The sequence below is a fragment of the Panthera leo genome, chromosome F3 (genome assembly GCF_018350215.1).
Source record: "Panthera leo isolate Ple1 chromosome F3, P.leo_Ple1_pat1.1, whole genome shotgun sequence".
NCBI lineage: Eukaryota > Metazoa > Chordata > Mammalia > Carnivora > Felidae > Panthera > Panthera leo.
The window spans coordinates 62,674,432-62,680,431 of NC_056696.1; the positions used below are offsets into that span (position 1 = coordinate 62,674,432).

The 6,000-nt window shown below is 49.8% G+C and overlaps 1 protein-coding gene across 4 annotated transcripts in view; it reads right to left on the reverse strand.

Annotated features, from left to right (window-relative positions):
• Positions 1–4,614, reverse strand: part of DDR2 (discoidin domain receptor tyrosine kinase 2) — a 154,151-nt gene extending 149,537 nt beyond the window's left edge. For all 4 annotated transcript variants that reach the window (XM_042925071.1, XM_042925070.1, XM_042925072.1 and 1 more), the window contains exons 1-2: positions 4,547–4,614; positions 4,020–4,218 (exon numbers count right to left, since the gene is read on the reverse strand). The gene's annotated coding sequence lies outside the window, so the exon portion shown is untranslated. The remainder of the gene's footprint in view (positions 1–4,019; positions 4,219–4,546) is intronic.
• Between the last annotated feature and the right edge of the window lie 1,386 nt (positions 4,615–6,000).

Here is a 6,000-nt window from a genome sequence, read left to right on the forward strand (position 1 = left end):
CCTCACGCACTGCCAATATCTCTGACACCAGCTCTGTGGATTTTCCACAACCAGAAATTCTGACACTAAGTGCCTGAAGTTAGAGCAGGCCCGACAGGTTGAGGGCTCAGTCCCACAAGACTATCCTCCTCCAGTGCAGACATCAATTGCAAATAGTAGGTCTGCAGCTTCCAGCTGATGTGGCTACAAATCGGAGGTCCCCACGACCCCCTCCTCAGATTTGAGCTGCTCATCGAACAGCTCACAGGACTCAGGGAAACACATTCACCAGTTTATTACATAAAGAAGGATATGTCAAGAGATACAGAAAAACAGCCAGAAGGAGAGATACATAGGGGTGGTCTGGGAGGGTCCCGAGGACAGGAGCCTCTGTCCCTGTGGGATTGGGGTGTGCCTCCCTCCCGGTTCATGGCAGCTTTCACCTGCCTGGAAGCTCCCCAAACCACATACTTTGGGGGTTCTCATGGAAGCTTCATCAGATAGGCATGATGGCTCATTAAGTCACTCTCCAGCCTCTCTCCCCTTCCTGGAGGAGAGCAGGTGGGGCTGAAAATTCCAGGCTTCTAATCATGGCTCAGTCTTTCTGGTGACCAGTCCCCATCCAGGAGCCCACTAAGAGTCACCTCATTAGAACAAAAGGACATTCCCATCACCCAGGAAATTCTGAGGATTTTAGGAGCTCTGCATCAGGAACCAGAGTCAGAGACCAAGGACTGGAACAAAAATGCCCCAGTGCTCTTATCACTTAGGAAACTATGAGGACTTCAGGGGCTCTGTGCCAAGAACCAGGGGCAGAGACCAATACTTTTATTTTCTGTTATGCCACAGACACAGATACCGTTGGAAGTTTCAATCTGAGGATTCTTGGTAAAAGATTCTGAATATGCCTTCCCCACTTCCTTTACCTTTGGTGTTTATAAAGCAAACAGACCTTAACCAGAAGCAGAGGCAGGGGCCTCCCCACGGCCCCGCTGGCCCTCCAGCCCCACCCCCGGGAGCAGCTGTAGTCCTGCTGACTCCAGGCACAGAAGGGGGAACATGAGGTAAGAGACAGGGTGAGATGCGTCTGTGCCAATGAGAAAAAATCTCGGGCCAAGGATCTATCCTCAGCTAGATACGAAGTTCCTCCAAAGCTGATCTCCTCTGAGGAGAAACCAATGAACTGATCCTGACGACACCCCTCGTGTTCAGAGGCAGTGCGGACAGAAGCAGGGGATGCTTGAACAACATGGTGTCCTTCCGCCCCCACTGCCTTCTTTGGGGGAGGAGTCATGGCCAGGCCAGGCCGCCAGAGGGGAGTTCCAGCTAGAAAACCTGGAGGGATTGCTTCCACCCAGAAGAGATGGACACTAAGGACTGAGGCCTTCCTTGCAGAGTTACACGGCCACATACAGCCACCCTCCTGCTGGCCCCAGCACTGGCTGCCACAGCAGCACTGGGACTGCCTCACACTGGGTTCCAGTGTTGACAACGATTATCATTAGAAGAACGGGTATGGTTAAGCCCTTCGTAGCCTTCCGAACACACGTGTGTCCAATAGCTCTGCAAACAACGATGCCGAAAAGTATGGCTGTTATTCCCATGGAGTAAGTACAGACGCCAAGGAAAAAGGAGAGCCAGAACCTGAACTTGGTTCTTCTGACTCTAAATCCCAGGCTCTTTGCATAACAAGGGTAAGTATTTACCAAGCGCACGGAAATTAGCCCACAAAGATGCCCACTTGCAGCCCCCTTCCCGTGTCCAGATAAATATTCATCCACGCGCACAGAAATGGCCTCAGGAGAGGATCCGTACTGTCCCCGCAGCCTGGCACTTTCACTCGCAGTCACAGAAGGAAATGGAGACCTCACCTCCAAAAGTAACTAACTCTGTGTGTGGAGGGATAAGGGGTGCACTACAGCCCAGGGACTTGGATTTTAGTTCCTATCCCAAGAAAACAGTTTGGGGTCACCAAGTGAGGAGACAGACGGCAGCTGGACTGACTGTGGTTCACTTCCTAATGCATACAAACATCCAGTCATTACAACCTCAGTTAAAAGAAAATAAAATGTTGGGGCACTTGAGTGGCTCAGTCGGTTAAGCCTCCGACTCTTGATTTCAGGCTCAGGTCATGATCTTGCAGTTCGTGGGCTCGAGCCCCATGTCGGGCTCTATCCTGGTGGTGCGGAACCTGCTTGGGATTCTCTCTCTCTTTCTCTCTGTCTCTCTCTGCCCCGCCCTTACCTGTGCGCTCTTTTTCATAAAATGAACTTAAAAACATGAAAAAACAAAATGCAAATGATTTTTTTAAAAAAGCACAGATTTTAGAGTCAGACCTACATGACTTTCAAACTTATTTGCTGCATTTCTTTGAGCAACTCCTTCCACTTTGCTAAGCCCTCATAGCCTTACCTATAAAACAGGAACCATGTCATACAGAGCTGTGAAAATCCATCAAATATTGCATAGAAAGCTCTGAACACGGAGTGTGGTGCACAGTCAACCCTCAGCGTTAGCTTCTTTATTTTCCACGCACACATACACCAAATAGAGTTGACCCTCGAAAAACACGGATTTGAACCTCACAGATCTGCTTACGCAGACTTTTTTCAATAAATACAGTACAGTACTGCTCATGTATTTTCTCTTCCTTATGGTTTTCTCAATAAGAGTTTCTTTCCTCTCGCTTGCTTTATTGCATGAAGACAGTACATAATATATACACATATACGTACGTATAACATACACAGTATGTGCTGATCGACTGTTACGGGTAAGGCTTCTGGCCAACAGTAGGCTATTCGTAGTTAAGTTTTGGGGGGAGCCCAAAGTTATACATGAGTTTTCAATGCGCAGGGGGGGTCAATGCCCCGGCCCTTGTTGTTCAAGGGGCAACCGTACAAGCACAGACACCCCGAGCAGATGAACATCGTTGGCATCCTCCCATCTGGTAACTAGGGTCCTTGTGGGGACTTGTTCATTAAAGTGCCTCCATCATCCCAGCCATGAAATGAAGAAGAAAGCAGAGGTAGGTGGCGGAAGGAGCCAGAGATCGGCAGCAAAGAAAGCCCCGACTTAATTTTCAGCCCCACCGCTGGAGCCCCACCACCACAAGCCGTGCGTCCCTGAACATGTCAGTTCCTTGCTACCATTTCCGACATCTGTGAGATGAGGGGCCGGGTGGATCTCCAAGGCTCTTTCCAGAGCTCCAACTCCGTGCTCCTCAAGGGAAAGGGTGCAGAAAACGGTAGGCAAGATGGTGCTGCCCCCCCCCCCCCCCCCGCCCCACTGGCTTGAACGGTGCGAGCTCCCACCTCAAACTGCTGGCAGGAGAGTTGCAGCCACTTGGAAAAATTCTCTTTCTCCCCCGATGGGACTCTGGAACCTCGGCCAGGACACAGAGGTCCCAGCTGCAAACAGTCCTGAGTCATTTGATAACAAAGGGAAAGGCACCCCAGGCCAGCCAGGTGGGGTGAAAAGTGTCCTATGCGTGCAGGCCCCCCTCCCGGCCACCCCAAACTTCGCCCTGAAGACGCCCCTCTGCCCAAGTGGCCCTTCTCACGATGAAGTCAACAGTGCTGCTGAGAAAACGAAAGTACAAAAAGCTGCCCTCTCCAAGGCTCGGGACTCTCGAGTCCACCACGAAATGCCTAAAACCTGGCTCCCCTGCTCCGCTTTCTCCCTGCCCGAACCAGCTCTGCGATCGGCCTGTCTTGCCTGCCAACAATTTCAACTCTGCTAATGCTGTTTATTGTATCCTGCAGCTCTATGGATTCCTTCGTTTTGCTCCTGTCGTCTTTGGTTTAGTGTTCCTTATCCTTCCCTCCGTAAATATAAATCCAGGAACCCCACCACCACCAAAATGTGGGATCGTGGATTTCTCCAGTCTACGGTGCTCTATTCCTCTCCCTTCCCCGCCTGGCTTGAAACCCCCTCCTGCCTCCTTTTTACAACTTTTCCTGAGACATCAGAAGTACACTCTGAGCTTTCGTTTTTAGAAAAGGGAAAAAAGGAAAGAAAAACAAAAAGACATAACTTACGTTCGTCCAGGAGGAGCACACAGATTTGGAAAGAAGAAAACAGAGTTATAATCCACCACGTTCCCCCAGCCCCCCCCAAAAACGAATCTGTTGTGAAACTCTTCTTTTTCCACTTTGCCGGCGAAGGAGCCCGGTGGCAGGCATACGTCCACAGGCTGATGCAAGATGCTTTGAGAGAAACCTCACATTCTGAGGATTCCTGGGAGAGCGCCAGGGATCCCAGCATCCAATATATTGCACATTTGGTTTCAATTAGGAAGGGGGTTGGGGAGGGAAAAAGGAAAGTCACCAATCAGAGCTGTTTTCTGTTTAGAGACTATGTCTTTTGACCCAAGGGACCGCGGGCAAAGCTATAATTTACAGCAAAACCCATTCATAGAAGAAAAAATATGTATAACCATAGGACAGAATTAAAGACACAGCTCCCTTCCGCCATGTCCCCACCGCATGCGTCCCCAAGCCCTCCCCCACCACCTAAGACTTGGTCCCCACCCTGTGTCCCCCGCCCCCCACCTCATTTTTCTTACTTGGGCTGAAGTTATAAGCACAACTTAAGTTTTGGATTCTCTTCCAGTTGAAGTTTCCAGGACAGTTGGGTCACACACATGGAGTTGATCTTTGGTGTTTTATCCATGAAAGCCCAGAGCTGAGCCCTCCCCCAAAAAGATTTTATTTAAGCCCTCCCCCAATTCCCTCTCCCACCAAAAAAACTGGACAGTTCATAGTTCTAGGATTCCTATTTTTTTCCACTCAATTCCCAGTTGGTTGTTGCTTCTGTGGGTCTATTGCTGTCCTGGATTCATGCTGCTAAATGAAAACACAAGCGTTTGTTTGTTTTTTTTTTCCTTTTTCCTCTTTTCTTTCCCTCCTATCCATGGCTGTGGCCAGAGACCATGTGAAAGGGGAGTGTAGGGGACACGGAAAAAGACCTTCCTCATTTCCCTGATACTTTTCTCCCATCCACCAAGGCCCCTGTCCTTAACCCTTCAGAGCGTGGATCATTCCTGACCAAGCACAGGCTTGGGCTGTCCCAGGGGTCCTGATTCTCCATGAGTACAGGGAAGGCAAGGCAAGCTGAGACTCTAGGTCAGGAGATCCGGGGAGGACAGTAGATGGCAACAGAGAGGTTATGAACACCTAACCCAGCCTTGAGAGATGGCCTCCTCCTAAAGAGACCCCCTTCCTCTGGGCCTGTGCTATCACTGTCTCTTCTCTGCTTGCATTTTGGCAGCCAACAGAGGATCGCACAGCCCCCAAGACGAGCAAGAAGAGACACAGGGCACACAGGAGAAGGACAGGAGAAGGGGACCATGGAAGGACATTCCCGTAGTAAGCCTGGAGCAGGAGATACTTCATAAGAGGACCAGGGGCCAAGGAGACGTCCAGCTGGAATGGCCATGAAGAGCCATGCTGTCGGTGTTATATCCCCACAAGGCCCTTAAGCTCAGTCAGAAAGTGGCCTTTGGTGTCTATGCCTCACATAGAAGAGGACACAGAGAAGTTGGACGCAGCTCAGAGGGCAGCCACAGAGAGGACCAAAGGTAGAAAACGAGACTAAGAAAAAACTAGAACCAGGGTTATTTTACAAAGAGAAGAGGTAAACCTCGTAAGAAAGCTCTTCAGTGAGAAAATCTGAAGTCAGGTCTGAGGCTGACTGAGGCCAGGACACTTGGCTTAAGGCGGTAAATGTATATTGAGCCCTTGGAGGCCCTTGGCTGGGTGCTTGCCTGAGACAACTCCAGACATCTGGTCCTGGGAAGGGTCCTAGAATCGTCCCCAAATATTGCGGTCTAGAGTAGTTTACCTATTTGGCACCACCATAAAGAATGCACCCAGAGGATAATAATTTCACAGATTTGGTGAGACAAGGTCACATGTGGACAGCAGTGTAATAATTCCGTAAATCTAGAACCTAATAAAGAAGAGACACCTACAGGTATGTGTCTTCAATCACCAGTATTTAAGGTGGTTCTACTCCATA